Source organism: Kogia breviceps, chromosome 16, assembly GCF_026419965.1.
Source record: "Kogia breviceps isolate mKogBre1 chromosome 16, mKogBre1 haplotype 1, whole genome shotgun sequence".
In the NCBI taxonomy this organism is placed as follows: domain Eukaryota; kingdom Metazoa; phylum Chordata; class Mammalia; order Artiodactyla; family Physeteridae; genus Kogia; species Kogia breviceps.
In genome coordinates, this window is record NC_081325.1 from 46,713,302 (window position 1) to 46,731,614 (window position 18,313).

The 18,313-nt window shown below is 36.5% G+C and overlaps 1 protein-coding gene across 2 annotated transcripts in view; it reads right to left on the reverse strand.

Annotated features, from left to right (window-relative positions):
• DACH1 (dachshund family transcription factor 1) overlaps positions 1–18,313 on the reverse strand; it is a 456,872-nt gene that overhangs the window by 232,559 nt on the left and 206,000 nt on the right. The gene's annotated exons all lie outside the window — the stretch shown is intronic.

Sequence of the window (18,313 nt, forward strand, 5' to 3'; positions counted from 1 at the left end):
TGCAGCCAGAATTCGCCTTCAAACAAACCCATCTGAACATGTCATTCCTGGCTCCAAATCCTCTACAGCTGCCTACAGGGGGTGGGAAACTGAACTGCTTAGCTTAACTCACAAAGCTTTTCACTAGAATTGGAAACCTACCTAATCACCCGAAGTTTCCCTGTTCTCATGCCATTACTCCCCCTATGCTGAACGTGGCCCCAGCACCCACACATGCCCTGCCTCTTCAAGCCCGTGCTTTTGCAATTGCCATTGCCTTTGTCTGGAACATCCTAGTCCTGTGACTCACTTCCCCCACTTGTCCTCCTCCAGTATTCTAGTCCCAGAGTTGACCTTTCTAAACACTATGCCACAACTTCTCCAGAACAGTTTGTCTCTGTTCATCCAGAAGACGGGAGGTAGGAGTGATCATGAGATTAGAAAAAACAGTATGAGGCCAGATACTGAAGATCAGAAAGCGGAGACCTGGCTTTAGGTACAGGCTCTAGGTAACCAGCAGAGGTTTTGGAGGAGAGGAGCGATTTGTTTTCCTTAAACGTGTAAACTTTTACCGAGTCAATTCATTTCACCCGACATCCTTCATCTGCAAAATGAAAGACACTGAAACGTGTGAATGATCTCTCCTAACTCTAAAACTCTGACGTCTGTGAGAGGATATACACACACACCCGCCCACACCCTCATACTCCTTTTGCTATGCTGCTTCAGAATTTCTGGCTACAGCGCTTCAGCCTGCTTTGAATTTATGTGTGATTTATTTCCACCCGCAGCTGGTGGATTTGAGACTGAAACCTCTCTCCTCCTTTTCCTCCCCACTAATCATCACTTGTAGTTACTACAGCAAATACGTTGCAGCCTCAGGAATTAGAAGAAGGTCTTTTTCCCTAGAAACCTCTGCTTTTTTTTTTTTTTTTTTTTTTTTTTGAGGTTAGGAGAAGACCTCACCTTTCCTTCAGACCAGACCAAAGAGACCTTGAACAACTTTCACCCCAACACAACAAGACCTTCAGACTCACCCTTTCCATGACAAACTGGTAACTGCCCCCTAAAAAGGCACTGATCTGAACTCAAAGAATTCATCTGGGTCTCGACTGAACACTTATTGCCTTTTAAGTCCCAACTTGAACTGATTCTCTCATCTTCCTATGATTGAATTTTCTCCCCAGTTACTCATTTCCTTCAAAGACGTTTCAGAAGATTTTCTTTCCTGTTCTCTTAAAATTCTCTTTGTGTTTCCCAGAAAATCTCTTCCTCAGTTTCGCCTTGTCACCAATGTGAACATCCCACTTGTCCTTTCCCTACATTGCCTGGTGTTGTCTCATATCCAATTTATGACACATCTAGGGTCTTTATCTTTGATTTATGCGGCAGGTAAATCTTGTTCCTTAGTATTCAAATAAGAAAGAAAAAACTACAACTTGAGATGTGATTGTTATTTCTGGATAGATCTGAATCAAGCTCAGTAGCATGAAACATAACTATGCTTGATATGGCCTTACACAAGCTATAAAATCTTCTTAAGTATGGTTTCTTCATCTGTAAAGTCATCCTATTCACAAAGGGATAATAGAAGGGTTAAATAAGATAAACTATGCGAAGAAGGCCACATAATGTTTAGTAAAAACTAGGCAGGCCTTGTGTTCTAGTTTTTACTTCAGCAAGTCAAGCCCAGTCCTAGCTATGACTCAAGCAGGATACAGTGGGCTGGCTGCAGCCCCCCTCAGCTAGAAGTATCCTGCTTCTCCTTAGCTGCCGGCATTAACCCTTGACTTTTAAAAACGCTTTTCACAATTTTATTATTTATCTGATCTTATGTATGGTACTCTTCTCTTTTTCCATTTGACAGTTCCCCCCCCCTCCTTAGGTTTACACTTCTAATACAAATTCCAACAGATAGATGTGTGTGTGACCATAATACTTTTGAAATATTCTATTTTCAGTCCAGTTTCATGAAAGCAAGAAGAAAGCTATGTATGACATTTGCAACAGTTGCTGATTTTAGTTTCACTAACTCACCTAACTGTTTGATGGGTTCTCAAATTTAATTCTTTAATAGCTTTCACACTCAGCCAATTTTCTCCATCTCCCCTGGCTTCCCCTAGTGCAAGCTGCCACTTTTTGTTCCCTGGAGTCTTGTAATTATTTCTTAACAGCTTCCACTTTCCCTACCTCCAATCTCTTATGATTCATACTGCAGTCAACATAACCTTAGGAAAACAAAAATCTAATCCTGGCATTCGATGCCTGCTCTTAGGAGCAAGGTGGGTGCTTCCTGTGTCTGTCAGGGCCCTGTGTGCTCAGTCCCCTGCTTATCTGTGTAGCATTATCTTTCCCCCAGGTCTCCTTTGCTCTGTGTGCTCCAGACATATAGGGGTCTTCCACATCCTCTACTGGACTACATTTCCTCTTTCAAGCCAGACTTCGCACATGCTGTTCAGACTTTCTAGAAAAATCTCTCCAGTTCCCTGCCCTAGATCTGTCCTTGCACCTGTCATGTGAGGCTTAAATATGTTGCTCTAGGGGAAGCAGGTTCAGGGTCCTGACTCTTCAATCTACCTGGGAAAGAGCTGCAACACTTCAAGAATCAGCCTAAGACTCACTTCTTGTAAAGAGCTGACCTTCTCCACCCTACTCCTCAAGAGTAGAGCGAGTGGTCCACTTACTTGTGTTCTCAGCCCTGTTGAATGAAAGTCTGCATTCTGTGTGCATCAGAATCACTCACAGGGCTTTAAAACCACGCAAAGAGCTGAGTCCTACCATCTGAGATTCTGGCTGGCACACCTCCATCTGTATATTTGGGTTGATTTTACTGTTCCTCAGGTCACGTGAATGTGCAATCTGAGAACACAAACTCACTCAAACTCTTTATTGCTTGTTTTTTTTTGGGGGGGGGTTGTTGCTCAGGGGTGTCGGTTTAGGGCTAGCTCCTCTGACTAGGTTATAACACTGAAAGGACAGTAATACTTTCTTAGTATATGTACCCCAAACATTGAGCACAAAGCTTGGCACAAATTGTCACTGAATGAAAAAACGCTTCTCAAACTAGATTACGTGGAAAGCCACAGGAGAAATATGGGCATTATTTTGACAATATCCGTGTAAGTAATTTAAAGCATTATGTTCATATTACAGTCAATGTAAATATACTAAGAGTAGCAAATCTCATTAATTTAATAACAAGCATTTACTTTCCAAAGCTACATCTGCCTAGGACTGGAGAGAATCACGAAAGTCTCACCCTCACCTCTGCATTGATTGCACTTCCTGTTGGCCTTGCCATGGCCCTTTCAAATCTCTTATGTAATTCTCAAATTCCCTCCAACTTGCTGTCTCTAGTAAAAACTTAGTTTAGAATCTATACACTCACTTTTGAAAGAGGTCCCATTGTATAATTTGTTCCCTATTGAAGCTGCCGTTGAAAAAATAAGTGAAATAAATTCACAAAATAACACTAGCTGTTGGTCTATACTTCATAGAGAGTTCACACTGCGCAAACACTTCCTATGCAATCAAGAATGCTCTACCTGTGCAACATGGATGGACCTAGAGATTATCATACTAAGTGAAGTAAGTCAGAGAAAGACAAATATCATGTGATATCACTTATAAGTGGAATCTAAAAAAATGATACAAATGAACTTATTTACAAAACAGAATCAGACTCACAGCTTAGGAAACAAACAATGTTACCAAAGGAGAAAGGTGGGATGGAGGGTAAATTAGGAAATTGGGATTAACATATACACACTACTATATATAAAATAGATAAACAACAAGGACCTGCTGTATAGGTCCTTGAGCCATACTGAACTATATTCAATATCTTGTAATAACCTATAGTGGAAAAGAATATGAAAAGGTATATATAGAGATATATATATATATGTAACTGAATCACTTTGCTGTATACCTGAAACTAACACAACATTGTAACTCAACTATACTGCAATATGAAATAAAAATTTGTAAGAAAAGAATGGTCTGCTTGTGTAAACACTGGCGACCCATAACATTTACCATATACTTTTCCTCCCTCCATAACCCTTTCTCACTTAGAACTCTTCTCCACCTGCCTCATAATCAGACTTCATCATGTTCTCCTTCAATATCCCACCCTGAAGCAGTGAATTTATGACTGCTTTTAACTCTTTCCAAATAAAACCAGCCATTTTTCCCTCAGAACTAGGTAATCCAGCATTTCTCCAAGTGATAATCTACATCAAATCCAGCTGCAAAGTGTGATAAAGTTGAAGATTATCTTCCTTGGGGCCACATTCATAGACCCTATCTCTGAGATGGACTGAGGAATCTGTATTTTTATCTTTCAGTAGGTTGATTCTGATGCTCCCTGCCCTTAGATTATTTGATGACAGTAATGTACATTATTAAAGTGTATCTACACCTTACAGTAAAACCGTTTTAGGTAGGTAGATCATCTTTGCAGTGGTTTTTGAAAGTCAGTATGCTTAAGAGTCAACAAGGGAACTTGTTAAAATACAAAATCAGGGGCTTCCCTGGTGGCGCAGTGGTTGAGAGTCCGCCTGCCGATGCAGGGGACACAGGTTCGTGTCCCGGTCCGGGAAAATCCCACATGCCTCGTAGCGGCTGGGCCCGTGAGCCATGGCCGCTGAGCCTGCGCGTCCGGAGCCTGTGCTCCGCAACGGGAGAGGCCACAGGGGTGAGAGGCCCGTGTACTGCAAGAAAACAAAAAACAAACAACACAAAAAACAAAATCAGGTTGGACCAATAATCAGAATCTGAGACCTACTGCTGCAGTGTGATGCAGACTTTGGAAAAATGAGTCTTCTGCGCCTCTACCCTAGCAGAGCAGAAGCAAGGAGGCCAGCCAGGTAACACAGCACTTCTGTGTGTTATAGATCCAGTAGCCATGCACGTTATTAACTCAACCAACCACTTACATATACGAATCTATTTGGTATATACAGTAATTGTTAATCAAACAGCTTGGGTAATTTCTCCAGATTCTTCAATCAGGTAAAACTTTCACCAGATTTCCTTCTCTCATTGACAGAAAAATTACACATATATACATACACACATAATGCATGTGTGTGTGTGTGTGTGTGTGTGTGTGTGTACGGTGAAGAAACAAATAAATGAACAAAGGTTTTCTTACACTAAGAAATGATTAACCCATCTATTTTACCTCATGAAACTTACTTTTTACACTCTCCGAGAACAAGTATAGTATCTCATACACAAAGACAAAAACATACACTAAACTGAGAAGTCAAATGTAGTATAATTTTATTTTATTTTAAAAGGTTCTAAATCCAATTTTATCATCAGCAATGGGGAAACTTTAATGTATACTTAAAATTCATTTGCCACTGATAAAATAATGTATTGAGAGATAGTTTGTTTAAAAAAGATGTTTTCCTTCAGAGAAAGGATAATATGTCATATACTGTGCAACTCGTAGACCTTCTTTTGGCCCTCAGAAAAGGGACTGTACTTCACACTTAGGCTAAAGCCCATAGGCCTTATGTCATGCAAAAATATTTAGGTTTCTTTTTTTCTATTTGATCTTCACGAACTCTACCACTTACAATTCAAAAGAATGAATAGATTTTTACAAAGAATTTAGAAAAACAGCTTGTCATATTAGTGTCTGAATTATGCTACAAGCTCACTGCAGCGGGCTCCATTCTGTTCTACTCCTTCAGAGCAAATTCTATATTACTTTTTTAACCAGCTATTGTTAGAAATTCTTTATTTTTATCTTGGTTTACAGATTTCTTTTACTGGTACTTTTATTTTTTGATGGTCCATTAAAATCTTTTAAAGTTCTTGTTGAAAAAGTGACTGGCATGGAAATTCCTAGCTATGTAAACTCACTATCATATAAGGAGTAAACATTACAGTCATTGGAAAACAAACCACTCCAAAAAGCCATACAAACTTTGGACAACCTGCATCAAATTTATCTGAAACACTGCAGCAAGTTATATAATTCCTAAGGCTTCCAAATTCCTATGGTAGTAAATATTATCAAGTAACCCATAATATCCATCATGTCATCTAGTTTTACCTTTGTTCAGTTATTCACAAAAATGCAAATATGACAAAAGTTATCTAACAGTGTATGGTGAAAATTTAAACATTTGACAAATGGACACCTGAAAATCATGCTTCTATCAAATCATTTGATTTAGTAGCCTACACTGATCAAATTTATCATAAAATCACTAAGTCTCCACTCTGTGCTATATTGACACAAACCCTTTGCTACTTCAATTCAATATCCTAAAAGCAATCCATGGGTTTATCATTTGGAAGGGAAGCAGGCATTATTATTCCTTGAGAGCCTTATTTTCCTTTGCAAAGATAGCATTTTTCTTCTGCTCTCAACTTTTATCAAAACAGCCTTTAAATCCTTCAAATGCTGTTATACAATCCTTATTGCTCTCTCTAAAAAGGGAAAAGTATCCCCATTCTATTTTTTTCAAATAAGTTAGTACCCCTAGTTATAAAGAGCAGATTACAACTATAGATTATAAATATCAATAAAAGAGACATATTGCTGTCAAATTCTTTCTCTGATCTGTTTGTTTGCTCATTAACTTGAAAGGTCTAATCTTTGATCTTTGGTTTCAAAGACATCAAGATGACTTCCAAATGTTTGATATGTTGTCTACTTTTACATCGCATTCCATATAAAATGCATTTCCCAAGACCTAATGGCTAAATAAAATTAGTTATAAGCAAGAGATAGTAAGCATTCAAAGCTTCCATATGATAGACCTTTTATTAGGCTATGTCACTTTACCCAAATGTAGAAAAAAGTACTCTAACATGCACTCGTTTATAGCCAATAGTAGTTATTATTAATATTCTGGAATTGATAAGTTATTTATGTCTGGCATTCTTCCTACTGCTTATTCAGGGAGACAGGCAGCTTATAAATATCTCATCACTCCACCGTCACAGAAATTTCATCGACAGTGTTCATGCACAGCTATTAGCAATATGAATCTAACCATTACAAGAAGGAGGAAAATCGAACATGTGGCATTAATACGCAGTCCTGGTTCCTAACCATCTGATAGGCAGATGGTGTGAAGCGGATTCTCCAGCTGAAATGAAGGGGCACATCATTTAAAACCTTGTTTGCATTCTAACTGATATCAGTGCCATATTGATATACATGATACATCACGGCAGTATTTGAACAATCTAGTTTGTTTCAGTCATAAATGTTTACAGCCTTGTTTTTTTAATCTTATAAGCATGTTCAGAAGAGTGTATTTTTAATTTATGAAACCTATTGTTTACTTCTGTTGAACTACAAGATTAGTGGAAAGCAGGAATATTAAATTACTTCAGCTAGAGCAATAAAAGCAAGACTGATGAATAAAGTGGGTTTCTATTTTCAATAAAGGATGTTAGTAGAGGAATTTTAAAATTAGCCCAGGCATTCTGTGCATTAAATACATTTATTCATTTAAACCTTCTAGCTTTTTCTCCCCCAAGTGGCATACGGAGATACTTAATGCTTTACATAGTCGTTCATTTAAAACTCTCACTGTGTGCAATTAATCTTGTCCAACAATTCAATTCAGAAAGTAAAACATCAAAAAGCATAGTTCAATTCAACAGTCATTACTGTGAAGTAATCTTTCTGCTCCTGACAGATCCTATAGACTCTTTGCAAAACTCTGTTGAAGGTGCATTGTAAGCTCTACATGAGTTTGAATTACAACTCAATTGAAATCACTCCAAGTCTTAGAAGAACTCTTGGCTCAATATAACAACTTGAAAACACCAGTACTTTTTTTCCACCATGTCTTCTTCCTATCCTTTTTTAAATACCAGCTCTCTAAAAAACTGAAACTAATTTTCCCAGTTATTTTATTTCTCAATACTTTCTAAATAAACAGAAATTGTGATTGAACTATGCCTGTCCTCACCCTTGAATGATGAAATAACAGAAATGATAGTCAACTAGAATAAGTAACTTAATTGTAAAGCAGGGTAGACTGAAGATTTTGAATGTGATTTTGTCTCCTAATGTCCATTAGACTGATTTTTCTTGACCTTTGAAACACATTTATATTCTGCAGAGAAAAGGAAAATTGATCTTAGAGGCTGTTAATGGAAACACTCCCTATACCAGTTTCCAGTTTTTCAATTGATTAAATTAGATTTTTAAATGTGTCAATTAACAAAAAAAATCTACTAATTTGGAGAAAGAGTTTATTATAATATTGATAATCACTAATAAATCAAGTAAACCTCAAGTTTAGCATTCTTTTCTGATTAGCTTAAAATCTACAGTCTCCCAGAGTTTAGGAAGAAATACCAGTAGTGAAGTCAGAGGGAGGGGACCCCATGGTGATGTCATTCGGCCACGTGTAAAATCACTGAGAAATTTCCATGGAAGTTTTTGAAACACTCAACTTCTAATCACTAACTCATAGAATCAGGATGAAACAGAATCAATGCAAATGTTTAAATTACTATGATTAAAAAAAAGAAAATAGGTAATTTATGAAAAGTTTAACCTGACACAACAAGGGCTTGAATATATAACTTTCACTTCGACTCTATCTGTTAACATTACCACCTTTAGAAAAACATTTCTTAACAGCCACTTGGAGTCTGGACTTACAAAATGTAGAGAAGAGAGAGACTTTATCTGCTGTGACCCTTTTATTTTACTGATGATGAGACTTAGGGGCAGCGAGGTTAATCATTTCTATAAAGTCACACCATTAAATAATGATAGATTAATCCCAATTCTGCTAACTCCCACTTCAGCATTGGCCACACTGCCTCTGTCAATAAATGAAAAAAAAAAAAAAGTACAGAATACAGTAAACTACGGAATCATTGAAGGAAAATGAATCCTCTTTTCTCAAGTAGCTTATGGATTGCACAGGAAGCCAAGGTTACAGACACTCAGATGATGTCACAAGTATTAGTTGACTCCACTTAAAAACCTGATCTAAATGTTCATTTGTGATTCCGTTTTATAAATTTTCAAATATATCTGCCACAGAAACAATGGTCATTCAACTTTGTGCACAAAACTTTTAACCTGTCCTACTGGTGAAATATATTGTTTATAATATTATCCTGAGTCCTATATTTTAAATACAGGGCAACAAGGAAAAGGAGAAAGGCAAATAAATTATTTTCCTCTCTATATGTTGACTATAGAAAAAAATATAAATAGAACCAAATTGAAAGAGGTAACATTTGTCTTGCATTTTCTTTAAAGCGCTCTTCTCATTATTATTATTCCATTCTCCACTAAACTGGGCATTGGATGTTCTCATATTTGTCTAAGGCCCAATACTTCTTACTATGTACATGACTCATCACCCCAAATTACTCAAAGCATTGGCCCCAGGCAGGTGGCTCTTACCTACCTGAGAGTAGCTGACAGTATGTGACAATGTGAAAGGATGTTTTTAAAAGAGGCTACTTGTCAATATATTGGTGACAGTTCAGGCAGTATAATAAGTGAAAAGAGGAAATGGTGTCATAAATTTAATTTCCTGCCAAAGTCACCTCACTGGCATTTCAGCCTAAGAATAGTCTTTCCAAATGGTCTCCTACTTTTCTCAACACCATGTAAATGCTCTTCTAACTCCTTTGATACTTCAGTAAGTCTCTTGTTTCTCTTTTTCCAGAATCCTGGTAGCATGTAGGGCTCTGTCAGTGTGTGCTTGTTGGTGAGGAGAGGAGATGAGAAAAAAATTATAATAGAGGTGGTCATTTTTACATGCAAGTTTTGTTTGGGGGGAGTTATCCAGTGAGACAGAAATAGCTGGAGACGATGTGGCCAAAAAATTTTCCTGATATAGTAATATAAAGGAAAAGACTCAAGAAATATATATATATAACTATATATATATATAACTATATATATATATATATACACACACACACACATCATTATATATATATATATAATGACACATACACACTTTTTAAATAGAGGTCAGGGTCTGGGTTGAGAAAAATATATGGCCCTATTCGCTGAATAACAATAGGCTAGGAATGGAAGGACTCTTTGAGGCAATATATTCTTCACACTTTTGTTACTGGGTTCTCACATTTATATCATCATCTCATTGAATCTCCAGAATCAGCCAACAAGAAATGTATTTTCCCTATGTGATTTCAAGAAAAATATGAAGTGTGAGAGACCAATTGTAGTGCTTGGAAACGTAGGATTTTGGTTGCAGTTTTAAAGTTGGACTACGGAAAAGAATAATCCTGATTAATTTAGAAAAATAGATACTGCCATGTGACAAGGAAGATTACAAGGAAATATAGCTCTTAGTCCGTAGCCTCAAGTGGTTGTCGTCTCCTAGAGGGTGTCATGAAGCCTTAATCATGGCATGCTTTTGTAATCATAGTCAGGTTACTTAATTTTTTTAGTGTAATTTAGACAAGTGACTTAAATTGTCTGATTTTGAGGCAAGCTTGTACTTTATCGTTCAAGAAATGAATGCTGTCTATGTTCAAAACTATTTCTCTTCTGAGGTTTGATGCATATATTCAACCCAGCTCACCTACGAACAGAGCAGATGGATGTCAAAGAAGAATTACCAATGGTTGACGTTGCACTATTCATTCCTTTTTTTTTTTTTTTGCTGTACTTGGGCCTCTCTCACTGCCGCGGCCTCTCCCGTTGCGGAGCACAGGCTCCAAACGCGCAGGCTCAGAGGTCATGGCTCACGGGCCCAGCCGCTCCGCGGCATGTGGGATCTTCCCGGACTGGGGCACGAACTGGTGTCCCCTAAATCGGCAGGCGGACCCTCAACCACTGCGCCACCAGGGAAGCCAAGCCCTCTAATTTCTAACATGGCAATAAATGCGAGTCTTTTGTACATTCTGATAAAACCTTTTACTTTATTTCAAAACAGTAGTAAGTCAGAGCGAATCTTCCATTTTCCTTACATCTATTCATTTATGAGCGAAGTCTATAGTTGTACTGATCCAATGGCTTCTCTTGACCTAATTTATGTTGTACCATGAGATTCTATTAAAAGAAACTAAATCACTGCAGTAGATTTATTCATCTTAAATAATTTAAGCTAATTGAAAAAGAACCAAACTAAAACTAAAACACTTCTCTCAAGCATTCAACTTCTGCATGTCAATTAGTAACTTAAACAACCAGCTAATCACAACAGCTTCGTGTGAAACACGAACCTGTGCTGTGTACACATTTCTCTACCTCTGCGGAGCTGAAGATAGAAATAAACATCAACTCTGAGCCTGAAAGCATGTGTATCTATTCTGGAGTCATTAGACAATTCCAATAAAATATTTTCACTGATTGATTTGAGACTTTTCTCAATTTTGCCAATAATTTTGAAAAGAGCACATGGAAAAAGGAGAGGAATATCTGGAAAATCATATCCAATCACTCATCTGGCAATGCGTTATGGAATTTCAAACTTATAACATGACTTAAGCAAAACAAAATTTAAAACATTACTGTTATTCACCAAAGTTGCTATATCATAATAACCAGAAACTGAACTCCTATGGGTTGGTTTAAAAATTAAGAACCTAGCTTAACATTATTATGATTATATTTTATTCTTGTCGCTCTGCTCCTTGTTGGTAAAGCTTATCAAATATCAATTTAAGTCATGTTAATAGTAGCTCATCATGTTATCGCAAATTATGCTATGATAATTGTCCCATCGTTATAGAACTCCATTTGTAAAAGCAATGGTCATTTTTCTCATGCGACTATTTTATAATTCAGCTTTTGTTAATACTTGGAGTGTGTGGCATAATCACTCATAAGACAGCCCCACAAAGAGTTACAAAGCTTTTCGCAGTATTTTTGCCATACATCTTCCTTCTGAGAATTAGAAAATTCAAACATAACTTTATCTTGGAAGTAAAGCCTTTTGAAATATTGCTAAAGTGCATACTGAATAAAGACAACACACTTAAGCGGACTTTTCCCCCTTTAAACAGCATTCATCTTTTCAAAAGCAATAGATTCTCAGTCCACACGGAGTCTATTGCATTATTCATTTCATGTGCAACCTCATGCTGGACCATAAATTGTTACTTTATCTAATCAAAGGAGACTTAACTCTACAGAAGGTCAAAGGTTTAATTTTGTGAAGTATTATCTTACGCTATGAGTTTAACCGAAAAATAGAAGAAGAAAAACAGCCAAGAAACTGGTAATAAATGAACCTTTATTGCCTCAGGCATTGGCCTAGTTAATAAACTTTCATTGAAGGTTTCTTTCAACTGTTACGGACAATGAGAGGAAAAAAATCTTAAATTACAGCCATGTGTGACTTTTAAAGCAGTCATTCTTTTTTATCTCAACCTCCCTAGCTCAGGGGAAAAAAAAAAAATAAAAAGACAAAGAGAGATTGTCTTCGATCTCTTAACCAAAAATGTATGTTTCTAAACAGATGAGAAAGTGCAGATAAACTTTTCTAAAAGCAGAGGTCAGCTTTGAACAATATAAAAAAAATCATTATTTAGGTGTTGAATCTTAGAGAAGAACCTCTCTAGCTAAATGTAAAACTACAAAAGGGAGGAAGAAGACATGTAGTTTTTGCAAATCTAACTCTTAAATTGGGTCTCCAACTTAGCAAAATATGATGCTTTGTCATCTCACCATTGGTGCACAAAGTCCACTGTAGATTTAAAATTCATTAAATGTATTGTAAAAAAGTACATTATATACTGTCTGCCCTGTTTTAGACACACCAAAAAATCCTTTTATTTTTAGAATCAAAAACACTAGTAGCCAAATAATTCATTTTATTGTTATGCAATTAAAATTTTTAAGAAGAACAAGTCTGTTTTTAGCTGATACTCTCATCCAAGAATGGCCTGTGAATAGGTTTTTTTTTTTTCATTACTTTCTAGGGAAGAAAATGAACTGAGTTCTTCTGAACTAAATCTCCCTTTTTGTCTGATATGAGTATTGCTACTCCAGCTTTCTTTTGATTTCCATCTGCATGGAATATCTTTTTCCATCTCCTCACTTTCAGTCTGTATGTATCCCTAGATCTGAAGTGGGTATGTATACATGAATCTCTTTGCTGTAAACCAGAAACTAACACAACATTGTAAGTCAACTATACCCCAATATAAAATAAGAATTAAATTTTAAAAACCCTCTTTTTTTCAGGCGGCACTGTATTGAGTATAAAACTTATCATGGCCTCAACTGCAACATCTTAATCTCCACACCACAGCATAAATAAGATACAGATCCTCACATCACCCACAGAGTTCACCCAAGTTGTGAGAAAGGGAAAAAGCCATGTTCTGCATCTTACTTAAGATATTCTTAAACGGAAAGGAAAGAGGGCTGGCTTGATGCTCTGAACTGGACACCCCTACCAGATTCTGCCCACAATTCACAACGCTCTCAGCAGGACACCCAACCCTCTTCCCACCTGGCAGCATATGGACAGAATTGGGCTCTACTTCATTCCAGGGACATGTCCCCAGGATGCCATCTCAGGCCACCTTTGAATCCAAACATGATAGCTGCTTACACTGGCAGAACCAGGTGAAAGCAGGACCAGGGTCCCTACTAAGAGATACACTTCACACAGCTGGGAGACACTGAGTTCTCCCAGGGTCGAGGATGAAGCACGTTGATAGTAACTGCTTTGCTTCTTTTCTATATTTGCAGAGAGGCGGACAAAGAGAGAAAGAGAGAGAGAGAGAGAGAGAGAGAGAGAGAGAGAGAGACTGACTAAGGAGAAAGTGGAAAACCTAGAAATTAAAGATGATTTAATGTAAATTCCGAATGGAAAAAAATGTTGCTTTATTTGCATAGAAAATTGAGGATAAAAAAACAGGTCTTCCAAAAACATAGTTAAACCTGGATTTCCAGAAACGGAAGCAGAGTGAGGCAATTCGTTGTTATTAATTGAGGGTTTTAGAATCAATGAATCGTTTTTGATTTCATGCAAGAAACCAAGAAGTGCTACCCAAAGGTTACAGTGATAAACACTGTCAATGATAAATGATTTTATTTTGCCCCACTCTATTTTCTACCTAATTTGTATGCATACATTTAGTTGGGGAGCAAAAGAATGAAAAGGTGAAGAAAATGGAGGAACATAAACTACTAGAACAGAAACATTGTATTTGAATGTGTATAGTAAATGGCTAGCTGTATGCATTTGTGGATAAAGGACTTAGTAACAGCAAGGATGGTCATGCTTTATATAAATTTCTGTTTATTTCATTTACCAGTTTTTGAAAAAGGCGGAGGTACATTTAGAAAGTGACCCCAAGGTCAGAGAAGCATGGGAGAGTAACAAAAACAGGTATCTCAAATCTAATTCTTTATTCCATTAATCAAAGTTTTATGGGTTTGGGAAAGTTTTGCTACAGTACACAGAGAGGATAAGAAAAAAGAAAGATCAAGGGAATTCAAAGGATTTATTAAAAGTGCAGACGGTAACTCTGACTGGTGTTTTAGTGTTTAGATAGACACAATTAATTAATTGTAACGTTGTGAAACTCTAAAATGCTGAAAGAACTGTGCTCCTGCCTGCAATGTAGTAATGTAGCAAAATACTTATAATCTTTCAACCACCAGGAGCTTTTGTTGGTTTTTTAACCTAATCCACAGCTTGACATAGATCCTAGAGTAATGGAACACAGTTCTTTGATTGAAATAATATCTAAACATTGCTGTGCTAGCCCGGTGGCCTAATAGAAGTCTGTCTCTCTGAAACTCGAGAAATTCAAGTTTGGAAACAAACTCAGACACTGAGCTCTGGCTTGTAAGTCCTTGAAGAAAAGCCTTTGAGACAGGAATATGCCCTTTCCAGTTTAACAGAACCAAAAACAGACATAAAACTTCTGCAACAGCTTTTCTTCCAAACAATGAGACAATCAAAACAAATTTTCTTCAGCCACTAAAAACTGACTAATAAGACAATAGTAGAGTGTTGGTAATCACAGAGAGTCTAATATATGTCATTAAAAAGCTAAGTATTTCACAAGCGACCCATTCCACCAGCTTCCTTCATTTTGGTGTGAAAATCTGAGCAATATGTACAAGTTTAGTCATTATTACAAAAGATCCATCTCTTCTGTCAATTTTAGTCATGTGGAAAATTGCAAAGTGTTCAAAGACACACTAACAATACCTCAAAACGAATTTATGTATATCACATAGTGGTGAAAAAGATCTATATTATTTTGTTTCATTCAATGTACCTGAAAATTTGCAATAATGATAAGAAAGACACACTTGAACATTTTAGTGAGAGAAAAGTAACTTCTAGGTCTGCACTTGCAGCAGTAAATACACTCTGATTAAACTCTGAAAGAGAAAAACAATAAAATCTGCATTTCATTGTGTATCCTGATAAATTCCAAAAAACACAGAATATATATCATTACTATTTACCAATATCCTGGCATCTGGTAGAAACTGCTAAGCAAAAAGCAGATGAACAAAAAACAGGAAAGGCATGGGTAGCATTAAATATACCTGAGGCTATAGCCAAATTTTGATTTTGTTTGGAGGCCACGCTTATCATATTAAGTAATGAAAGTGATTTTTATTTAGTGTCTGTCATCTGACACTATCATATCACTTTATAAACATGATAATAAAAATGATACTAGGATGACAATGAAACAATCTGCACACTGTCACAAATGTGAAGTCTTGACATATTTTATCATTACATTGTAAGGCATGAGCTGTGAAGTTGGGTGGGAAAGCAGAGAGCAAGTAAGAAAAAAATCACCAAATTACATAATAATAATATAATCCTAAAACCATAGCAGTCCTTCTAAAAAAAAAATTTCAGGAGCACAGCTAGAGTTGGTTAAGTCAATAGGTCAACCATGTCGAGGACCCAAATTATTTCCATACTTCCTTTCTGCTATCCTCAATATATTGGAAAATATCTCCATGTTAGGAAGTTGGCTACGATAAATTTTAGGCATCCAAGCAAAAAAGTGAGGAGCTATTTATTCTAAATATTTCTCTTTATGCCAAAAAGAATTCTTCCTCAAGAGACACCTTAACGAATCACCCCTCAGAACTCATTAGTCATAATTATATCACCTGATTATGCCAGTTTATGGTTGGAGAAAAATGTGAATTTCTAAATAAAATTAGGGTTTTGTTATAAAGGAAGAGACTGATAAGGGGTTATTGGGTAGCAACTAACAAGACCTGCAATAAAAGCTTATTGGGGAATATTGAAGAAAATTGTCAACAGCCTCAAATAGAAGCCCAAACACATTGCTATTCTAAATCTTCCATCATTTTAAATCTGTCCCATGCTTGCTCAACAGTTAGCATGTACCTAGATTCAGAGGATAATATCATTGTTTTTCTCAAGGCACTATTTTACTTCTCATAATGAAGTCCTTGTACAGAAAAGTTCCATAAAATTACAATAGTGACCTTGAGTTTTATATTTAGAACTACCAGGAACAGAAACATGAAATAGCACTCAGGTGCTTTGAGTTTCCTTTTCCACATCTAGCTGGAGATATCTATAGAATAAATAATAAGATGGCATGCCTACAGAATGTATAATAAGATGTTGTCCTTCATTCGATTGCTGGACAATCAAATTTATACAACTGTTACGGAATGTGACACTCAGGAACTTTTGAGCTATATTAAACAGTCATTTAAATATTTCTCGTGATAGTGAAGTGGCTAAAGCTGGTAGTGATATTTTTCAGTGCTTTGATGCAGTACTAAAATGATTAGATTCATGTTCTTTCTTCTTAAAGATGCAGACCAGTGTAGGAACACTTGAGGCAGAGCTGAAGAGAGGGAAGAGAATGAGAGGGAGAGAAACTGACAGAGAGGGTTGAAGGGAGAGAGAGAGGCAACAGTAGCTTTAAGCATTCACATGTCTATTGCCATGTCATTGCTGTTTGGTCTCTTCCTCACTTCCATCTTTGCTATCATCAACAGTAAAATGAAAAATTTTAATGAAGTATAAAAATCGAGGGCAATAACAGAAATATGGCTTCGGACAAAGAATACAGGCTTTGCAGTCTAAGATCTGAGTTTCAGTCCACCCTCTGTCATTGGGTAGATGGCCTCTGTTTGCAAGACCTAATATCTGACAATTTCAATTAACTTTACCCCAGCTATAATAGAGACGATCATGTGTTTGCCTGTGTCTCACAGAATTGGTGAGAACATTAAATGACATAGGATGTGTGAAAAATGGACATAGGTGTGTCATAATGACAGTTTTGTTCCTTCATCTTGCTATCAGTCCATCAGACTGCCTTCGCTGCCTTTTTTTGCATTACTATCCCCACTACTGACAGAGCTGACACTACTTGTGGAGAACAAATGGCAGAGCCAGGCCCATGACGTCACTCTCATGAATCTGTTCCTTCAACTGTATTTCCCAAGATTAATAACAGAACTTGGTAGAAAATCATATTTCTCATAAAGAATTTTATTTTATAAGTACTTGCATGAATGAACTCTGGATCAAATTTCAAGATTATATAAAATTTGAATCCACAACTTACTAAATGACCTTAGACAACTCACTTAACTGCCTTGGAAATAAGACTGATAAAAGTACCTACATATTATAGTGGTTATCAAAATCAAATGAGTGAATACACGCAATGAACTTCAATTGTGCATAGCACAACAAAAGCACTCCATATATGTAGGCTATTGTTATGGTCCTCTGACATCAAAAGACACTAATATTCACAAGTCAATGTCATAAGGAAAATGATTTTAAGATGATGGAAACAATTTTAATATATGTTCTAATCAAAGGGAATATACATTTTGCAAAAACTACGAAAGGATTTGCATTATCATTACATTATACATTATTATTACATGTACATCTTGACTCCAAAGATATTTTATGACAAGAAATATATTATAGTAAAGTCACATCAAAGAAGAGATCCAGTTGCATGGACACAAGTAACATTACCTAACAAAAATCCCAAAGGATAAGTTTAGATTTTAAGTATATAGTCACCAAATTATCAGATTCAGACAGTCTCGGAAAGCAGAATCTCCTCACCCAGACTCACATTATAAATAGAGGATAGAATCAAGCTAGCATATCTCTTTCTCCACTGACAGGTCAAGCACTTTCAGCTACCCCCACCAGACACACATAGGTTCTTTAAACACATATTTGATCCCCTAAAATATGTTTATTATTTTTATATGTACTGTTTGTTCAAAGTGAAATATCCAGGAATAGTGGAGAAAAAATAAAAGAAGATCTAAATGGATAAAAGTGGCATAGTTATTTCCCCACTATTCCATAAGAAAGTATAAATCAATGCG